Below are 20,641 nucleotides of genomic sequence, written 5' to 3'. Positions count from 1 at the left end.
AGAACAGCAATTTAGGGCTCACGGAGCTGTTGCATTCTTTCACTTAGGCAAGGCAAGTCAAGCTCTTCCTTCGAGGCTAGTGCTCACATTGAGCTTCACATTTGCTATAGAGCAGAGCAGGATGAGCTTGCAACTAGGAAGTGCAAGCACAATGCTTCTTTCCACAAAACTAACTCATGGTCTACGCTGAGTCATGCTGGCATATACTGAAAGAGCTGCCCTTACAATGCTTTTCAGGTAGCTTTCACGCCTTATGAACGGAGCTTTCAAAATTGGCAAAAAAGCCTTTGGGATCACACTCCCGTTTCGCTGTTGACTTCCAGCCTTAGTACAGGCTGAGTCCAGCAAGTCCAAAGAGACACAACTAACCAACTGGGCCCTTCGCTGATTCACGTTTTTCTCTACCCGCTATTCTGGGTATAGCGAACTGCCTAAAGGAAGGACGCTGGAGGATGGCCAAGAGGCCTCTGCATCTTCCTTAGGCCTGCCGTTTTACACCATGAACTGTGCTTCTGTGGAATTTGGAACGCACGCTGATAATCTCCTAGGGGAATTTCTTACCTCACATAAGAGGTGTTGGAAGGAAATAGATACAGAGTACTTTTTTCTGTTGATCTTACATAGGGCAAGGGCGACCACGTCCTTGGCGAGTTAGGGATTCTTGAACTGTGTTCCCGAAGCTGTTTAGAGGTCGGAAAATCAAACCGTCCCAAGGAAAAGTGCCGTGTGCTGCACCTTTCTCTGCAAAAACAGAGCGACTCTGAAAGGCCTGCGATGCTGGATTTTGCATACAGGGCCCAGACCACCGTGGGTGTACAAAGTGTTCTGAAACCGAAACGGTTGCTGACACGAGGTGGTAAGCAGAACGGTAAAGCCTCTTCCCCGTAAACTGACACAGAACAGCAATTTAGGGCTCACGGAGCTGTTGCACTCTTTCACTTAGGCAAGGCAAGTCAAGCTCTTCCTTCGAGGCTAGTGCTCACATTGAGCTTCACATTTGCTATAGAGCAGAGCAGGATGAGCTTGCAACTAGGAAGTGCAAGCACAATGCTTCTTTCCACAAAACTAACTCATGGTCTACGCTGAGTCATGCTGGCATATACTGAAAGAGCTGCCCTTACAATGCTTTTCAGGTAGCTTTCACGCCTTATGAACGGAGCTTTCAAAATTGCCAAAAATCCTTTGGGATCACACTCCCGTTTCGCTGTTGACTTCCAGCCTTAGTACAGGCTGAGTCTAGCAAGTCCAAAGAGGCACAATTAACCCACTGGGCCCTTCGCTGATTCAGGTTTTTCTATACCCGCTATTCTGGGTATAGCGAACTGCCTAAAGGAAGGACGCTGGAGGATGTCCAAGAGGACTCTGCATCTTCCGTACGCCTGTCGTTTTACACCTCGCACTGTGCTTCTGTCGCATTTGGAACACACGCTGATAATTTCCTAGGGGAATTTCTTACCTCACATAAGAGGTGTTGGAAGGAAATAGAAACAGAGTGCTTTGTTCTGTTGAGCTTACCTAGGGCTAGGGCGACCACTTCCTTGGCGAGTTAGGGATTCTTGAACTGTGTTCCCGAAGCTGTTTAGAGGTCGGAAAATCAAACCGTCCCAAGGAAAAGTGCCGTGTGCTGCACCTTTCTCTGCAAACACAGAGCGACTCTGAAAGGCCTGCGATGCTGGATTTTGAATACAGGGCCCAGACCACCGTGGGGGTACAGAGTGTTCTGAATCCGAAACGGTTGCTGACACGAGGTGGCAAACAGAACGGTAAAACCTCTTCCCCGTCAACTGACACAGAACAGCAACTTAGGGCTCACGGAGCTGTTGCACTCTTTCACTTATGCAAGGCAAGTCAAGCTCTTCCTTCGAGGCTAGTGCTCACATTGAGCTTCACATTTGCTATAGAGCAGAGCAGGATGAGCTTGCAACTAGGAAGTGCAAGCACAATGCTTCTTTCCACAAAACTAACTCATGGTCTACGCTGAGTCATGCTGGCATATACTGAAAGAGCTGCCCTTACAATGCTTTTCAGGTAGCTTTCACGCCTTATAAACGGAGCTTTCAAAATTGGCAAAAAAGCCTTTGGGATCACACTCCCGTTTCGCTGTTGACTTCCAGCCTTAGTACAGGCTGAGTCTAGCAAGTCCGAGGAGACACAACTAACCCACTGGGCCCTTCGCTGATTCACGTTTTTCTATACCCGCTATTCTGGGTATAGCGAACTGCCTAAAGGAAGGACGCTGGTGGATGTCATATAGGCCTCTGCATCTTCCGTACGCCTGTCATTTTACACCTCGCACTGTGCTTCTGTGGCATTTGGAACACACGCTGATAATCTCCTAGTGGAATTTCTTACCTCACATAAGAGGTGTTGGAAGGAAATAGAAACAGATTGCTTTGTTCTGTTGAGCTTACCTAGGGCAAGGGCGACCACCTCCTTGGCGAGTTAGGGATTCTTGAACTGTGTTCCCGAAGCTGTTTAGAGGTCGGAAAATCAAACCGTCCCAAGGAAAAGTGCCGTGTGCTGCACCTTTCTCTGCAAACACAGAGCAACTCTGAAAGGCCTGCGATGCTGGATTTTGAATACAGGGCCCAGAGCTCCGTGGGGGTACAGAGTGTTCTGAAACCGAAACGGTTGCTGACACGAGGTGGCAAGCAGAACGGTAAAGCCTCTTCCCCGTCAACTGACACAGAACAGCAATTTAGGGCTCACGGAGCTGTTGTACTCTTTCACTTAGGCAAGGCAAGTCAAGCTCTTCCTTCGAGGCTATTGCTCACATTGAGCTTCACATTTGCTATAGAGCAGAGCAGGATGAGCTTGCAACTAGGAAGTGCAAGCACAATGCTTCTTTCCACAAAACTAACTCATGGTCTACGCTGAGTCATGCTGGCATATACTGAAAGAGCTGCCCTTACAATGCTTTTCAGGTAGCTTTCACGCCTTATGAACGGAGCTTTCAAAATTGGCAAAAAAGCCTTTGGGATCACACTCCCGTTTCGCTGTTGACTTCCAGCCTTAGTACAGGCTGAGTCTAAGAAGTCCAAAGAGACACATCTAACTCACTGGGCCCTTCGCTGATTCACGTTTTTCTATACCCGCTATTCTGGGTATAGCGAACTGCCTAAAGGAAGGACGCTGTAGGATGTCCAAGAGGCCTCTGCATCTTCCGTACGCCTCTCGTTGTACACCATGAACTGTGCTTTTGTGGAATTTGGAACGCACGCTGATAATCTCCTAGGGGAATTTCTTACCTCACATAAGAGGTGTTGGAAGGAAATAGAAAGAGAGTGCTTTGTTCTGTTGAGCTTACCTAGGGCAAGGGTGACCACGTCCTTGGCGAGTTAGGGATTCTTGAACTGTGTTCCCGAAGCTGTTTAGATTTCGGAAAATCAAACCGTCCCAAGGAAAAGTGCCGTGTGCTGCACCTTTCTCTGCAAACACAAAGCGACTCTGAAAGGCCTGTGATGCTGGATTTTGCATACAGGGCCCAGAGCACCCTGAGGGTACAGAGAATTCTGAAACCGAAACGGTTGCTGACACGAGGTGGCAAGCAGAACGGTAAAGCCTCTTCCCGGTCACTGACACAGAACAGCAATTTAGGGCTCTCGGAGCTGTTGCAATCTTTCACTTAGGCAAGGCAAGTCAAGCTCTTCCTTCGAGGCTAGTGCTCACATTGAGCTTCACATTTGCTATAGAGCAGAGCAGGATGAGCTTGCAACTAGGAAGTGCAAGCACAATGCTTCTTTCCACAAAACTAACTCATGGTCTACGCTGAGTCATGCTGGCATATACTGAAAGAGCTGCCCTTACAATGCTTTTCAGGTAGCTTTCACCCCTTATGAACGGAGCTTTCAAAATGGGCAAAAAAGCCTTTGGGATCACACTCCCGTTTCGCTGTTGACTTCCAGCCTTAGTACAGGCTGAGTCTAGCAAGTCCAAAGAGACACAATTAACCCACTGGGCCCTTCGCTGATTCACGTTTTTCTATACCCGGTATTCTGGGTATAGCAAACTGCCTAAAGGAAGGACGCTGGAGGATGTCCAAGAGGCCTCTGCATCTTCCGTACGCCTGTCGTTTTACACCATGAACTGTGCTTCTTTTGAATTTGGAACGCACGCTGATAATCTCCTAGGGGAATTTCTTACCTCACATAAGAGGTGTTGGAAGGAAATAGAAACAGAGTACTTTTTTCTGTTGAGCTTACCTAGGGCAAGGGCGACCACGTCCCTGGCGAGTTAGGGATTCTTGAACTGTGTTCCCGAAGCTCTTTAGAGGTCGGAAAATCAAACCGTCCCAAGGAAAAGTGCCGTGTGCTGCACCTTTCTCTGCAATCACAGAGCGACTCTGAAAGGCCTGCGATGCTGGATTTTGCATACAGGTCCCAGAGCACCGTGGGGGTACAGAGTGTTCTGAAACCGAAAGGGTTGCTGACACGAGGTGGCAAGCAGAAGGGTAAAGCCTCTTCCCCGTCAACTGACACAGAACAGCAATTTAGGTCTCACGGAGCTGTTGCACTCTTTCACTTAGGCAAGGCAAGTCAAGCTGTTCCTTCGAGGCTATTGCTCACATTGAGCTTCACATTTGCTATAGAGCAGAGCAGGATGAGCTTGCAACTAGGAAGTGCAAGCACAATGCTTCTTTCCACAAAACTAACTCATGGTCTACGTTGAGTCATGCTGGCATATACTGAAAGAGCTGCCCTTACAATGCTTTTTAGGTAGCTTTCACGCCTTATGAACGGAGCATTCAAAATTGGCAAAAAAGCCTTTGAGATCACACTCCCGTTTCGCTGTTGACTTCCAGCCTTAGTACAGGCTGAGTCTAGCAAGTCCAAAGAGACACAAGTAACCCACTGGGCCCTTCGCTGATTCACGTTTTTCTATACCCGCTATTCTGGGTATAGCGAACTGCCTAAAGGAAGGACGCTGGAGGATGTCCAAGAGGCCTCTGCATCTTCCGTACGCCTCTCGTTGTACACCATGAACTGTGCTTCTGTGGAATTTGGAACGCACGCTGATAATCTCCTAGGGGAATTTCTTACCTCACATAAGAGGTGTTGGAAGGAAATAGAAAGAGAGTGCTTTGTTCTGTTGAGCTTACCTAGGGCAAGGGCGACCACGTCCTTGGCGAGTTAGGGATTCTTGAACTGTGTTCCCGAAGCTGTTTAGAGGTTGGAAAATCAAACCGTCCCAAGGAAAAGTGCCGTGTGCTGCACCTTTCTCTGCAAACACAGAGCGACTCTGAAAGGCCTGCGATGCTGGATTTTGCATACAGGGCCCAGAGCTCCGTGGGGGTACAGAGTGTTCTGAAACCGAAACGGTTGCTGACACGAGGTGGCAAGCAGAACGGTAAAGCCTCTTCCCCGTCAACTGACACAGAACAGCAATTTAGGGCTCACGGAGCTGTTGCACTCTTTCACTTAAGCAAGGCAAGTCAAGCTCTTCCTTCGAGGCTAGTGCTCACATTGAGCTTCACATTTGCTATAGAGCACAGCAGGATGAGCTTGCAACTAGGAAGTGCAAGCACAATGCTTCTTTCCACAAAACTAACTCATGGTCTACGCTGAGTCATGCTGGCATATACTGAAAGAGCTGCCCTTACAATGCTTTTCAGGTAGCTTTCACGCCTTATGAACGGAGCTTTCAAAATTGGCAAAAAAGCCTTTGGGATCACACTCCCGTTTCGCTGTTCACTTCCAGCCTTAGTACAGGCTGAGTCTAACAAGTCCAAAGAGACACAACTAACCCACTGGGCCCTTCGCTGATTCACGTTTTTCTATACCCGCTATTCTGGGTATAGCGAACTGCCTAAAGGAACGACGCTGGAGGATGTCCAAGAGGCCTCTGCATCTTTCTTAGGCCTGCCGTTTTACACCACGAACTGTGCTTCTGTGGAATTTGGAACGCACGCTGATAATCTCCTAGGGGAATTTCTTACCTCACATAAGAGGTGTTGGAAGGAAATAGAAACAGATTGCTTTGTTCTGTTGAGCTTACCTAGGGCAAGGGCGACCACCTCCTTGGCGAGTTAGGGATTCTTGAACTGTGTTCCCGAAGCTGTTTAGAGGTCGGAAAATCAAACCGTCCCAAGGAAAAGTGCCGTGTGATGCACCTTTCTCTGAAAAAAAAGAGCGACTCTGAAAGGCCTGCGATGCTGGATTTTGCATACAGGGCCCACAGCTCCGTGGGGGTACAGAGTGTTCTGAAACCGAAACGGTTGCTGACACGAGGTGCCAAGCAGAACGGGAAAGCCTCTTCCCCGTCAACTGACACAGAACAGCAATTTAGGGCTCACGGAGCTGTTGCACTCTTTCACTTAGGCAAGGCAAGTCAAGCTCTTCCTTCGAGGCTAGTGCTCACATTGAGCTTCACATTTGCTATAGAGCAGAGCAGGATGAGCTTGCAACTAGGAAGTGCAAGCACAATGCTTCTTTCCACAAAACCAACTCATGGTCTACGCTGAGTCATGCTGGCATATACTGAAAGAGCTGCCCTTACAATGCTTTTCAGGTTGCTATCACGCCTTATGAACGGAGCTTTCAAAATTGGCAAAAAAGCCTTTGGGATCACACTCCGGTTTCGCTGTTGAATTAAAGCCTTAGTACAGGCTGAGTTTAGCAAGTCCAAAGAGGCACAATTAACCCACTGGGCCCTTCGCTGATTCACGTTTTTCTATACCCGCTATTCTGGGTATAGCGAACTGCCTAAAGGAAGGACGCTGGAGGATTTCCAAGAGGCCTCTGCATCTTCCGTACGCCTGTCGTTTTACACCACGGACTGTGCTTCTGTGGAATTTGGAACGCACGCTGATACTCTCCTAGGGGAATTTCTTACCTCACATAAGAGGTGTTGGAAGGAAATAGGAACAGAGTACTTTTTTCTGTTGAGCTTACCTAGGGCAAGGGCGACCACATCCTTGGCGAGTTAGGGATTCTTGAACTGTGTTCCCGAAGCTGTTTAGAGGTCGGAAAATCAAACCGTCCCAAGGAAAAGTGCCGTGTGCTGCACCTTTCTCTGCAAACACAGAGCGACTCTGAAAGGCCTGCGATGCTGGATTTTGCATACAGGGCCCAGAGCACCGTGGGGGTACAGAGTGTTCTGAAACCGAAACGGTTGCTGACACGAGGTGGCAAGCAGAACGGTAAAGCCTCTTCCCCGTCAACTGACACAGAACAGCAATTTAGGGCTCACGGAGCTGTTGCACTCTTTCACTTAGGCAAGGCAAGTCAAGCTTTTCCTTCGAGGCTAGTGCTCACATTGAGCTTCACATTTGCTATAGAGCAGAGCAGGATGAGCTTGCAACTAAGAAGTGCAAGCACAATGCTTCTTTCCACAAAACTAACTCATGGTCTACGCTGAGTCATGCTGGCATATACTGAAAGAGCTGCCCTTACAATGCTTTTCAGGTAGCTTTCACTCCTTATGAACGGAGCTTTCAAAATTGGCAAAAAAGCCTTTGGGATCACACTCCCGTTTCGCTGTTGACTTCCAACCTTAGTACAGGCTGAGTCTAGCAAGTCCAAAGAGACACAACTAACCCACTGGGCCCTTCGCTGATTCACGTTTTTCTATACCCGCTATTCTGGGTATAGCGAACTGCCTAAAGGAACGACGCTGGAGGATGTCCAAGAGGCCTCTGCATCTTCCTGAGGCCTGCCGTTTTACATCATGAACTGTGCTTCTGTGGAATTTGGAACGCACGCTGATAATCTCCTAGGGGAATTTCTTACCTCACATAAGAGGTGTTGGAAGGAAATAGAAACAGAGTGCTTTGTTCTGTTGAGCTTACCTAGGGCAAGGGCGACCACGTCCTTGGCGAGTTAGGGATTCTTGAACTGTGTTCCCGAAGCTGTTTAGAGGTCGGAAAATCAAACCGTCCCAAGGAAAAGTGCCGTGTGCTGCACCTTTCTCTGCAAACACAGAGCGACTCTGAAAGGCCTGCGATGCTGGATTTTGCATACAGGGCCCAGAGCACTGTGGGGGTACAGAGTGTTCTGAAACCGAAACGGTTGCTGACACGAGGTGGCAAGCAGAACGGTAAAGCCTCTTCCCCGTCAACTGACACAGAACAGCAATTTAGGGCTCACGGAGCTGTTGCACTCTTTCACTTAGGCAAGGAAAGTCAAGCTCTTCCTTCGAGGCTAGTGCTCACATTGAGCTTCACATTTGCTATAGAGCAGAGCAGGATGAGCTTGCAACTAGGAAGTGCAAGCACAATGCTTCTTTCCACAAAACTAACTCATGGTCTACGCTGAGTCATGCTGGCATATACTGAAAGAGCTGCCCTTACAATGCTTTTCAGGTAGCTTTCACGCCTTATGAACGGAGCTTTCAAAATTGGCAAAAAAGCCTTTGGGATCACACTCCCGTTTCGCTGTTGACTTCCAGCCTTAGTACAGGCTGAGTCTAACAAGTCCAAAGAGACACAACTAACCCACTGGGCCCTTCGCTGATTCACGTTTTTCTATACCCGCTATTCTGGGTATAGCGAACTGCCTAAAGGAACGACGCTGGAGGATGTCCAAGAGGCCTCTGCATCTTTCTTAGGCCTGCCATTTTACAACACGAACTGTGCTTCTGTGGAATTTGGAACGCACGCTGATAATCTCCTAGGGGAATTTCTTACCTCACATAAGAGGTGTTGGTAGGAAATAGAAACAGATTGCTTTGTTCTGTTGAGCTTACCTAGGGCAAAGGCGACCACGTCCTTGGCGAGTTAGGGATTCTTGAACTGTGTTCCCGAAGCTGTTTAGAGGTCGGAAAATCAAACCGTCCCAAGGAAAAGTGCCGTGTGCTGCACCTTTCTCTGAAAAAAAAGAGCGACTCTGAAAGGCCTGCGATGCTGGATTTTGCATACAGGGCCCACAGCTCCGTGGGGGTACAGAGTGTTCTGAAACCGAAACGGTTGCTGACACGAGGTGGCAAGCAGAACGGGAAAGCCTCTTCCCCGTCAACTGACACAGAACAGCAATTTAGGGCTCACGGAGCTGTTGCACTCTTTCACTTAGGCAAGGCAAGTCAAGCTCTTCCTTCGAGGCTAGTGCTCACATTGAGCTTCACATTTGCTATAGAGCAGAGGAGGATGAGCTTGCAACTAGGAAGTGCAAGCACAATGCTTCTTTCCACAAAACCAACTCATGGTCTACGCTGAGTCATGCTGGCATATACTGAAAGAGCTGCCCTTACAATGCTTTTCAGGTTGCTATCACGCCTTATGAACGGAGCTTTCAAAATTGGCAAAAAAGCCTTTGGGATCACACTCCGGTTTCGCTGTTGAATTAAAGCCTTAGTACAGGCTGAGTTTAGCAAGTCCAAAGAGGCACAATTAACCCACTGGGCCCTTCGCTGATTCACGTTTTTCTATACCCGCTATTCTGGGTATAGCGAACTGCCTAAAGGAAGGACGCTGGAGGATTTCCAAGAGGCCTCTGCATCTTCCGTACGCCTGTCGTTTTACACCACGGACTGTGCTTCTGTGGAATTTGGAACGCACGCTGATACTCTCCTAGGGGAATTTCTTACCTCACATAAGAGGTGTTGGAAGGAAATAGAAACAGAGTGCTTTGTTCTGTTGAGCTTACCTAGGGCAAGGGCGACCACGTCCTTGGCGAGTTAGGGATTCTTGAACTGTGTTCCCGAAGCTGTTTAGAGGTCGGAAAATCAAACCGTCCCAAGGAAAAGTGCCGTGTGCTGCACCTTTCTCTGCAAACACAGAGCGACTCTGAAAGGCCTGCAATGCTGGATTTTGCATACAGGGCCCAGAGCACCGTGGGGGTACAGAGTGTTCTGCAACCGAAATAGTTGCTGACACGAGGTGGTAAGGAGAACGGTAAAGCCTCTTCCCCGTCAACTGACACAGAACAGCAATTTAGGGCTCACGGAGGTGTTGCACTCTTTCAGTTAGGCAAGGCAAGTCAAGCTCTTCATTCGAGGCTAGTGCTCACATTGAGCTTCACATTTGCTATAGAGCACAGCAGGATGAGCTTGCAACTAGGAAGTGCAAGCACAATGCTTCTTTCCACAAAACTAACTCACGGTCTACGCTGAGTCATGCTGGCATATACTGAAAGAGCTGCCCTTACAATGCTTTTCAGGTAGCTTTCACGCCTTACGAATGGAGCCTTCAAAATTGGCAAAAAAGGCTTTGGGATCACACTCCCGTTTCGCTGTTGACTTCCAGCCTTAGTACAGGCTGAGTCTAGCAAGTCCAAAGAGACACAATTAACCCACTGGGCCCTTCGCTGATTCACGTTTTTCTATACCCGCTATTCTGGGTATAGCGAACTGCCTAAAGGAAGGACGCTGGAGGATGTCCAAGAGGCCTCTGCATCTTCCGTACGCCTGTCGTTTTACACCACGGACTTTGCTTCTGTGGAATTTGGAACGCACGCTGATACTCTCCTAGGGGAATTTCTTACCTCACATAAGACGTGTTGGAAGGAAATAGAAACAGAGTACTTGTTTCTGTTGAGCTTACCTAGGGCAAGGGCGACCACGTCCTTGGCGAGTTAGGGATTCTTGAACTGTGTTCCCGAAGCTGTTTAGAGGTCGGAAAATCAAACCGTCCCAAGGAAAAGTGCCGTGTGCTGCACCTTTCTCTGCAAACACAGAGCGACTCTGAAAGGCCTGCGATGCTAGATTTTGCATACAGGGCCGAGAGCACCGTCGGGGTACAGAGTGTTCTGAAACCGAAACGGTTGCTGACACGAGGTGGCAAGCAGAACGGTAAAGCCTCTTCCCCGTCAACTGACACAGAACAGCAATTTAGGGCTCACGGAGCTGTTGCACTCTTTCACTTAGACAAGGCAAGTCAAGCTCTTCCTTCGAGGCTAGTGCTCACATTGCGCTTCACATTTGCTATAGAGCAGAGCAGGATGAGCTTGCAACTAGGAAGTGCAAGCACAATGCTTCTTTCCCCAAAACTAACTCATGGTCTACGCTGAGTCATGCTGGCATATACTGAAAGAGCTGCCCTTACAATGCTTTTCAGGTTGCTTTCACGCCTTATGAACGGAGCTTTCAAAATTGGCAAAAAAGCCTTTGGGATCACACTCCGGTTTCGTTGTTGACTTCCAGCCTTAGTACAGGCTGAGTCTAGCAAGTCCAAAGAGGCACAATTAACCCACTGGGCCCTTCGCAGATTCACGTTTTTCTATACCCGCTTTTCTGGGTATAGCGAACTGCCTAAAGGAAGGACGCTTGAGGATTTCCAAGAGGCCTCTGCATCTTCCGTACGCCTGTCGTTTTACACCACGGAATGTGCTTCTGTGGAATTTGGAACGCACGCTGATACTCTCCTAGTGGAATTTCTTACCTCACATAAGACGTGTTGGAAGGAAATAGAAACAGAGTACTTTTTTCTGTTGAGCTTACCTAGGGCAAGGGCGACCACATCCTTGGCGAGTTAGGGATTCTTGAACTGTGTTCCCGAAGCTGTTTAGAGGTCGGAAAATCAAACCGTCCCAAGGAAAAGTGCCGTGTGCTGCACCTTTCTCTGCAAACACAGAGCGACTCTGAAAGGCCTGCGATGCTGGATTTTGCATACAGGGCCCAGAGCACCGTGGGGGTACAGAGTGTTCTGAAACCGAAACGGTTGCTGACAAGAGGTGGCAAGCAGAACGGTAAAGCCTCTTCCCCGTCAACTGACACAGAACAGCAATTTAGGGCTCACGGAGCTGTTGCACTCTTTCACTTAGGCAAGGCAAGTCAAGCTTTTCCTTCGAGGCTAGTGCTCACATTGAGCTTCACATTTGCTATAGAGCAGAGCAGGATGAGCTTGCAACTAAGAAGTGCAAGCACAATGCTTCTTTCCACAAAACTAACTCATGGTCTACGCTGAGTCATGCTGGCATATACTGAAAGAGCTGCCCTTACAATGCTTTTCAGGTAGCTTTCACTCCTTATGAACGGAGCTTTCAAAATTGGCAAAAAAGCCTTTGGGATCACACTCCCGTTTCGCTGTTGACTTCCAACCTTAGTACAGGCTGAGTCTAGCAAGTCCAAAGAGACACAACTAACCCACTGGGCCCTTCGCTGATTCACGTTTTTCTATACCCGCTATTCTGGGTATAGCGAACTGCCTAAAGGAAGGACGCTGGAGGACGTCCAAGAGGCCTCTGCATCTTCCTTAGGCCTGTCGTTTTACACCATGAACTGTGCTTCTGTGGAATTTGGAACGCACGCTGATAATCTCCTAGGGGAATTTCTTACCTCACATAAGAGGTGTTGGAAGGAAATAGAAACAGAGTGCTTTGTTCTGTTGAGCTTACCTAGGGCAAGGGCGACCACGTCCTGGGCGAGTTAGGGATTCTTGAACTGTGTTCCCGAAGCTGTTTAGAGGTCGGAAAATCAAACCGTCCCAAGGAAAAGTGCCGTGTGCTGCACCTTTCTCTGCAAACACAGAGCGACTCTGAAAGGCCTGCGATGCTGGATTTTGCATACAGGGCCCAGATCTCCGTGGGGGTACAGAGTGTTCTGAAACCGAAACGGTTGCTGACATGAGGTGGCAAGGAGAACGGTAAAGCCTCTTCCCCGTCAACTGACACAGAACAGCAATTTAGGGCTCACGGAGCTGTTGCACTCTTTCACTTAGGCAAGGCAAGTCAAGCTCTTCCTTCGCGGCTAGTGCTCACATTGAGCTTCACATTTGCTATAGAGCAGAGCAGGATGAGCTTGCAACTAGGAAGTGCAAGCACAATGCTTCTTTCCACAAAACTAACTCATGGTCTACGCTGAGTCATGCTGGCATATACTGAAAGAGCTGCCCTTACAATGCATTTCAGGTTGCTTTCACGCCTTATGAACGGAGCCTTCAAAATTGGCAAAAAAGCCTTTGGGATCACACTCCCGTTTCGCTGTTGACTTCCAGCCTTAGTACAGGCTGAGTCTAGCAAGTCCAAAGAGACACAACTAACCCACCGGGCCCTTCGCTGATTCACGTTTTTCTATACCCGCTATTCTGGGTATAGCGAACTTCCTAAAGGAAGGACGCTGGAGGATTTCCAAGAGGCCTCTGCATCTTCCGTACGCCTGTCGTTTTACACCACGGACTGTGCTTATGTGGAATTTGGAACGCACGCTGATACTCTCCTAGGGGAATTTCTTACCTCACATAAGAGGTGTTGGAAGGAAATAGAAACAGAGTGCTTTGTTCTGTTGAGCTTACCTAGGGCAAGGGCGACCACGTCCTTGGCGAGTTAGGGACTCTTGAACTGTGTTCCCGAAGCTGTTTAGAGGTCGGAAAATCAAACCGTCCCAAGGAAAAGTGCCGTGTGCTGCACCTTTCTCTGCAAACACAGAGCGACTCTGAAAGGCCTGCGATGCTGGATTTTGCATACAGGGCCCAGAGCACCGTGGGGGTACAGAGTGTTCTGCAACCGAAATAGTTGCTGACACGAGGTGGTAAGGAGAACGGTAAAGCCTCTTCCCCGTCAACTGACACAGAACAGCAATTTAGGGCTCACGGAGGTGTTGCACTCTTTCAGTTAGGCAAGGCAAGTCAAGCTCTTCATTCGAGGCTAGTGCTCACATTGAGCTTCACATTTGCTATAGAGCACAGCAGGATGAGCTTGCAACTAAGAAGTGCAAGCACAATGCTTCTTTCCACAAAACTAACTCATGGTCTACGCTGAGTCATGCTGGCATATACTGAAAGAGCTGCCCTTACAATGCTTTTCAGGTAGCTTTCACTCCTTATGAACGGAGCTTTCAAAATTGGCAAAAAAGCCTTTGGGATCACACTCCCGTTTCGCTGTTGACTTCCAACCTTAGTACAGGCTGAGTCTAGCAAGTCCAAAGAGACACAACTAACCCACTGGGCCCTTCGCTGATTCACGTTTTTCTATACCCGCTATTCTGGGTATAGCGAACTGCCTAAAGGAAGGACGCTGGAGGACGTCCAAGAGGCCTCTGCATCTTCCTTAGGCCTGTCGTTTTACACCATGAACTGTGCTTCTGTGGAATTTGGAACGCACGCTGATAATCTCCTAGGGGAATTTCTTACCTCACATAAGAGGTGTTGGAAGGAAATAGAAACAGAGTGCTTTGTTCTGTTGAGCTTACCTAGGGCAAGGGCGACCACGTCCTGGGCGAGTTAGGGATTCTTGAACTGTGTTCCCGAAGCTGTTTAGAGGTCGGAAAATCAAACCGTCCCAAGGAAAAGTGCCGTGTGCTGCACCTTTCTCTGCAAACACAGAGCGACTCTGAAAGGCCTGCGATGCTGGATTTTGCATACAGGGCCCAGATCTCCGTGGGGGTACAGAGTGTTCTGAAACCGAAACGGTTGCTGACATGAGGTGGCAAGGAGAACGGTAAAGCCTCTTCCCCGTCAACTGACACAGAACAGCAATTTAGGGCTCACGGAGCTGTTGCACTCTTTCACTTAGGCAAGGCAAGTCAAGCTCTTCCTTCGCGGCTAGTGCTCACATTGAGCTTCACATTTGCTATAGAGCAGAGCAGGATGAGCTTGCAACTAGGAAGTGCAAGCACAATGCTTCTTTCCACAAAACTAACTCATGGTCTACGCTGAGTCATGCTGGCATATACTGAAAGAGCTGCCCTTACAATGCTTTTCAGGTAGCTTTCACTCCTTATGAACGGAGCTTTCAAAATTGGCAAAATGCCTTTGGTATCACACTCCCGTTTCGCTGTTGACTTCCAGCCTTTGTACAGGCTGAGTCTAGCAAGTCCAAAGAGACACAATTAACCCACTGGGCCGTTCGCTGATTCACGTTTTTCTATACCCGCTATTCTGGGTATAGCGAACTGCCTAAAGGAAGGACGCTGGAGGATTTCCAAGAGGCCTCTGCATCTTCCGTACGCCTGTCGTTTTACACCACGGACTGTGCTTATGTGGAATTTGGAACGCACGCTGATACTCTAATAGGGGAATTTCTTACCTCACATAAGAGGTGTTGGAAGGAAATAGAAACAGAGTGCTTTGTTTTGTTGAGCTTACCTAGGGCAAGGGCGACCACGTCCTTGGCGAGTTAGGGACTCTTGAACTGTGTTCCCGAAGCTGTTTAGAGGTCGGAAAATCAAACCGTCCCAAGGAAAAGTGCCGTGTGCTGCACCTTTCTCTGCAAACACAGAGCGACTCTGAAAGGCCTGCAATGCTGGATTTTGCATACAGGGCCCAGAGCACCGTGGGGGTACAGAGTGTTCTGCAACCGAAATAGTTGCTGACACGAGGTGGTAAGGAGAACGGTAAAGCCTCTTCCCCGTCAACTGACACAGAACAGCAATTTAGGGCTCACGGAGGTGTTGCACTCTTTCAGTTAGGCAAGGCAAGTCAAGCTCTTCATTCGAGGCTAGTGCTCACATTGAGCTTCACATTTGCTATAGAGCACAGCAGGATGAGCTTGCAACTAGGAAGTGCAAGCACAATGCTTCTTTCCACAAAACTAACTCATGGTCTACGCTGAGTCATGCTGGCATATACTGAAAGAGCTGCCCTTACAATGCTTTTCAGGTAGCTTTCACGCCTTATGAATGGAGCCTTCAAAATTGGCAAAAAAGGCTTTGGGATCACACTCCCGTTTCGCTGTTGACTTCCAGCCTTAGTACAGGCTGAGTCTAGCAAGTCCAAAGAGACACAATTAACCCACTGGGCCCTTCGCTGATTCACGTTTTTCTATACCCGCTATTCTGGGTATAGCGAACTGCCTAAAGGAAGGACGCTGGAGGATTTCCAAGAGGCCTCTGCATCTTCCGTACGCCTTTCGTTTTACACCACGGACTTTGCTTCTGTGGAATTTGGAACGCACGCTGATACTCTCCTAGGGGAATTTCTTACCTCACATAAGACGTGTTGGAAGGAAATAGAAACAGAGTACTTGTTTCTGTTGAGCTTACCTAGGGCAAGGGCGACCACGTCCTTGGCGAGTTAGGGATTCTTGAACTGTGTTCCCGAAGCTGTTTAGAGGTCGGAAAATCAAACCGTCCCAAGGAAAAGTGCCGTGTGCTGCACCTTTCTCTGCAAACACAGAGCGACTCTGAAAGGCCTGCGATGCTAGATTTTGCATACAGGGCCGAGAGCACCGTCGGGGTACAGAGTGTTCTGAAACCGAAACGGTTGCTGACACGAGGTGGCAAGCAGAACGGTAAAGCCTCTTCCCCGTCAACTGACACAGAACAGCAATTTAGGGCTCACGGAGCTGTTGCACTCTTTCACTTAGACAAGGCAAGTCAAGCTCTTCCTTCGAGGCTAGTGCTCACATTGCGCTTCACATTTGCTATAGAGCAGAGCAGGATGAGCTTGCAACTAGGAAGTGCAAGCACAATGCTTCTTTCCCCAAAACTAACTCATGGTCTACGCTGAGTCATGCTGGCATATACTGAAAGAGCTGCCCTTACAATGCTTTTCAGGTTGCTTTCACGCCTTATGAACGGAGCTTTCAAAATTGGCAAAAAAGCCTTTGGGATCACACTCCGGTTTCGTTGTTGACTTCCAGCCTTAGTACAGGCTGAGTCTAGCAAGTCCAAAGAGGCACAATTAACCCACTGGGCCCTTCGCAGATTCACGTTTTTCTATACCCGCTATTCTGGGTATAGCGAACTGCCTAAAGGAAGGACGCTTGAGGATTTCCAAGAGGCCTCTGCATCTTCCGTACGCCTGTCGTTTTACACCACGGACTGGGCTTCTGTGGAATTTGGAACGCACGCTGATACTCTCCTAGGGGAATTTCTTACCTCACATAAGACGTGTTGGAAGGAAATAGAAACAGAGTACTTTTTTCTGTTGAGCTTACCTAGGGCAAGGGCGACCACGTCCTTGGCGAGTTAGGTTTTCTTGAACTGTGTTCCCGAAGCTGTTTAGAGGTCGGAAAATCAAACTGTCCCAAGGAAAAGTGCCGTGTGCTGCACCTTTCTCTGCAAACACAGAGCGACTCTGAAAGGCCTGCGATGCTGGATTTTGCATACAGGGCCCAGAGCACCATGGGGGTACAGAGTGTTCTGAAACCGAAACGGTTGCTGACACGAGGTGGCAAGGAGAACGGTAAAGCCTCTTCCCCGTCAACTGACACAGAACAGCAATTTAGGGCTCACGGAGCTGTTGCACTCTCTCACTTAGGCAAGGGAAGTCCAGCTCTTCCTTCGAAGCTAGCGCTCACATTGAGCTTCACATTTGCTATAGAGCAGAGCAGGATGAGCTTGCAACTAGGAAGTGCAAGCACAATGCTTCTTTCCACAAAACTAACTCATGGTCTACGCTGAGTCATGCTGGCATATACTGAAAGAGATGCCCTTACAATGCTTTTCAGGTAGATTTCACGCCTTATGAACGGAGCTTTCAAAATTGGCAAAAAAGCCTTTGGGATCACACTCCCATTTCGCTGTTGACTTCCAGCCTTAGTACAGGCTGAGTCTAGCAAGTCGAAAGAGACACAATTAACCCACTGGGCCGTTCGCTGATTTACGTTTTTCTATACACGCTATTCTGGGTATAGCGAACTGCCTAAAGGAAGGACGCTGGAGGATGTCCAAGAGGCCTCTGCATCTTCCTTAGGCCTGTCGTTTTACACCATGAACTGTGCTTCTGTGGAATTTGGAACGCACGCTGATAATCTCCTAGGGGAATTTCTTACCTCACATAAGAGGTGTTGGAAGGAAATAGAAACAGAGTGCTTTGTTCTGTTGAGCTTACCTAGGGCAAGGGCGACCACGTCCTTGGCGAGTTAGGGATTCTTGAACTGTGTTCCCGAAGCTGTTTATAGGTCGGAAAATCAAACCGTCCCAAAGAAAAGTGCCGTGTGCTGCACCTTTCTCTGCAAACACAGAGCGACTCTGAAAGGCCTGCGATGCTGGATTTTGCATACAGGGCCCAGAGCACCGTGGGGGTACAGAGTGTTCTGCAACCGAAATGGTTGCTGACACGAGGTGGTAAGGAGAACGGTAAAGCCTCTTCCCCGTCAACTGACACAGAACAGCAATTTAGGGCTCACGGAGGTGTTGCACTCTTTCAGTTAGGCAAGGCAAGTCAAGCTCTTCATTCGAGGCTAGTGCTCACATTGAGCTTCACATTTGCTATAGAGCACAGCAGGATGAGCTTGCAACTAGGAAGTGCAAGCACAATGCTTCTTTCCACAAAACTAACTCATGGTCTACGCTGAGTCATGCTGGCATATACTGAAAGAGCTGCCCTTACAATGCTTTTCAGGTAGCTTTCACGCCTTATGAATGGAGCCTTCAAAATTGGCAAAAAAGGCTTTGGGATCACACTCCCGTTTCGCTGTTGACTTCCAGCCTTAGTACAGGCTGAGTCTAGCAAGTCCAAAGAGACACAATTAACCCACTGGGCCCCTCGCTGATTCACGTTTTTCTATACCCGCTATTCTGGGTATAGCGAACTGCCTAAAGGAAGGACGCTGGAGGATTTCCAAGAGGCCTCTGCATCTTCCGTACGCCTGTCGTTTTACAGCACGGACTGTGCTTCTGTGGAATTTGGAACGCACGCTGATACTCTCCTAGGGGAATTTCTTACCTCACATAAGACGTGTTGGAAGGAAATAGAAACAGAGTACTTTTTTCTGTTGAGCTTACCTAGGGCAAGGGCGACCACGTCCTTGGCGAGTTAGGGATTCTTGAACTGTGTTCCCGAAGCTGTTTAGAGGTCGGAAAATCAAACCGTCCCAAGGAAAAGTGCCGTGAGCTGCACCTTTCTCTGCAAACACAGAGCGACTCTGAAAGGCCTGCGATGCTAGATTTTGCATACAGGGCCCAGAGCACCGTCGGGGTACAGAGTGTTCTGAAACCGAAACGGTTGCTGACACGAGGTGGCAAGCAGAACGGTAAAGCCTATTCCCCGTCAACTGACACAGAAGAGCAATTTAGGGCTCACAGAGCTGTTGCACTCTTTCACTTAGGCAAGGCAAGTCAAGCTCTTCCTTCGAGGCTAGTGCTCACATTGAGCTTCACATTTGCTATAGAACAGAGCAGGATGAGCTTGCAACTAGGAAGTGCAAGCACAATGCTTCTTTCCACAAAACTAACTCATGGTCTACGCTGAGTCATGCTGGCATATACTGAAAGAGCTGCCCTTACAATGCTTTTCAGGTTGCTTTCACGCCTTATGAACGGAGCCTTCAAAATTGGCAAAAAAGCCTTTGGGATCACACTCCCGTTTCGCTGTTGACTTCCAGCCTTAGTACAGGCTGACTCTAGCAAGTCCAAAGAGGCACAATTAACCCACTGGGCCCTTCGCTGATTCACGTTTTTCTATACCCGCTATTCTGGGTATAGCGAACTGCCTAAAGGAAGGACGCAGGAGGATGTCCAAGAGGCCTCTGCATCTTCCGTACGCCTGTCGTTTTACACCATGAACTGTGGTTCTGTGGAATTTGGAACGCACGCTGATACTCTCCTAGGGGAATTTCTTACATCACATAAGAGGTGTTGGAAGGAAATAGAAACAGAGTACTTTTTTCTGTTGAGCTTACCTAGGGCAAGGGCGACCACGTCCTTGGCGAGTTAGGGATTCTTGAACTGTGTTCCCGAAGCTGTTTAGAGGTCGGAAAATCAAACCGTCCCAAGGAAAAGTGCCGTGTGCTGCACCTTTCTCAGCAAACACAGAGCGACTCTGAAAGGCCTGCGATGCTGGACTTTGCATACAGGGCCCAGAGCACCGTGGGGGTACAGAGGGTTCTGACACCGAAACGGTTGCTGACACGAGGTGGCAAGGAGAACGACAAAGCCTCTTCCCCGTCAACTGACACAGAACAGCAATTTAGGGCTCACGGAGCTGTTGCACTCTTTCACTTAGGCAAGGCAAGTCAAGCTCTTCCTTCGAGGCTATTGCTCACATTGAGCTTCACATTTGCTATAGAGCAGAGCAGGATGAGCTTGCAACTAGGAAGTGCAAGCACAATGCTTCTTTCCACAAAACTAAGTCATGGTCTACGCTGAGTCATGCTGGCATATACTGAAAGAGCTGCCCTTACAATGCTTTTCAGGTTGCTTTCACGCCTTATGAACGGAGCCTTCAAAATTGGCAAAAAAGCCTTTGGGATCACACTCCCGTTTCGCTGTTGACTTCCAGCCTTAGTACAGGCTGAGTCTAGCAAGTCCAAAGAGACACAACTAACCCACTGGGCCCTTCGCTGATTCACGTTTTTCTATACCCGCTATTCTGGGTATTGCGAACTGCTTAAGGAAGGACGCTGGAGAATGTCCAAGAGGCCTCTGCATCTTCCTTAGGCCTGCCGTTTTACACCATGAACTGTGCTTCTGTGGAATTTGGAACGCACGCTGATAATCTCCTAGGGGAATTTCTTACCTCACATAAGAGGTGTTGGAAGGAAATAGAAACAGAGTGCTTTGTTCTGTTGAGCTTACCTAGGGCAAGGGCGACCACGTCCTTGGCGAGTTAGGGATTCTTGAACTGTGTTCCCGAAGCTGTTTAGAGGTCGGAAAATCAAACCGTCCCAAGGAAAAGTGCCGTGTGCTGCACCTTTCTCTGCAAACACAGAGCGACTCTGAAAGGCCTGCGATGCTGGATTTTGCATACAGGGCCCAGAGCACCGTGGGGGTACAGAGTGTTCTGAAACCGAAACGGTTGCTGACACGAGGTGGCAAGCAGAACGGTAAACAGCAATTTAGGGCTCACGGAGCTGTTGCATTCTTTCACTTAGGCAAGGCAAGTCAAGAT

This window comes from Kogia breviceps, chromosome 17, assembly GCF_026419965.1.
Source record: "Kogia breviceps isolate mKogBre1 chromosome 17, mKogBre1 haplotype 1, whole genome shotgun sequence".
Lineage (NCBI taxonomy): Eukaryota > Metazoa > Chordata > Mammalia > Artiodactyla > Physeteridae > Kogia > Kogia breviceps.
Note: the sequence above shows the minus strand (reverse complement) of the source record.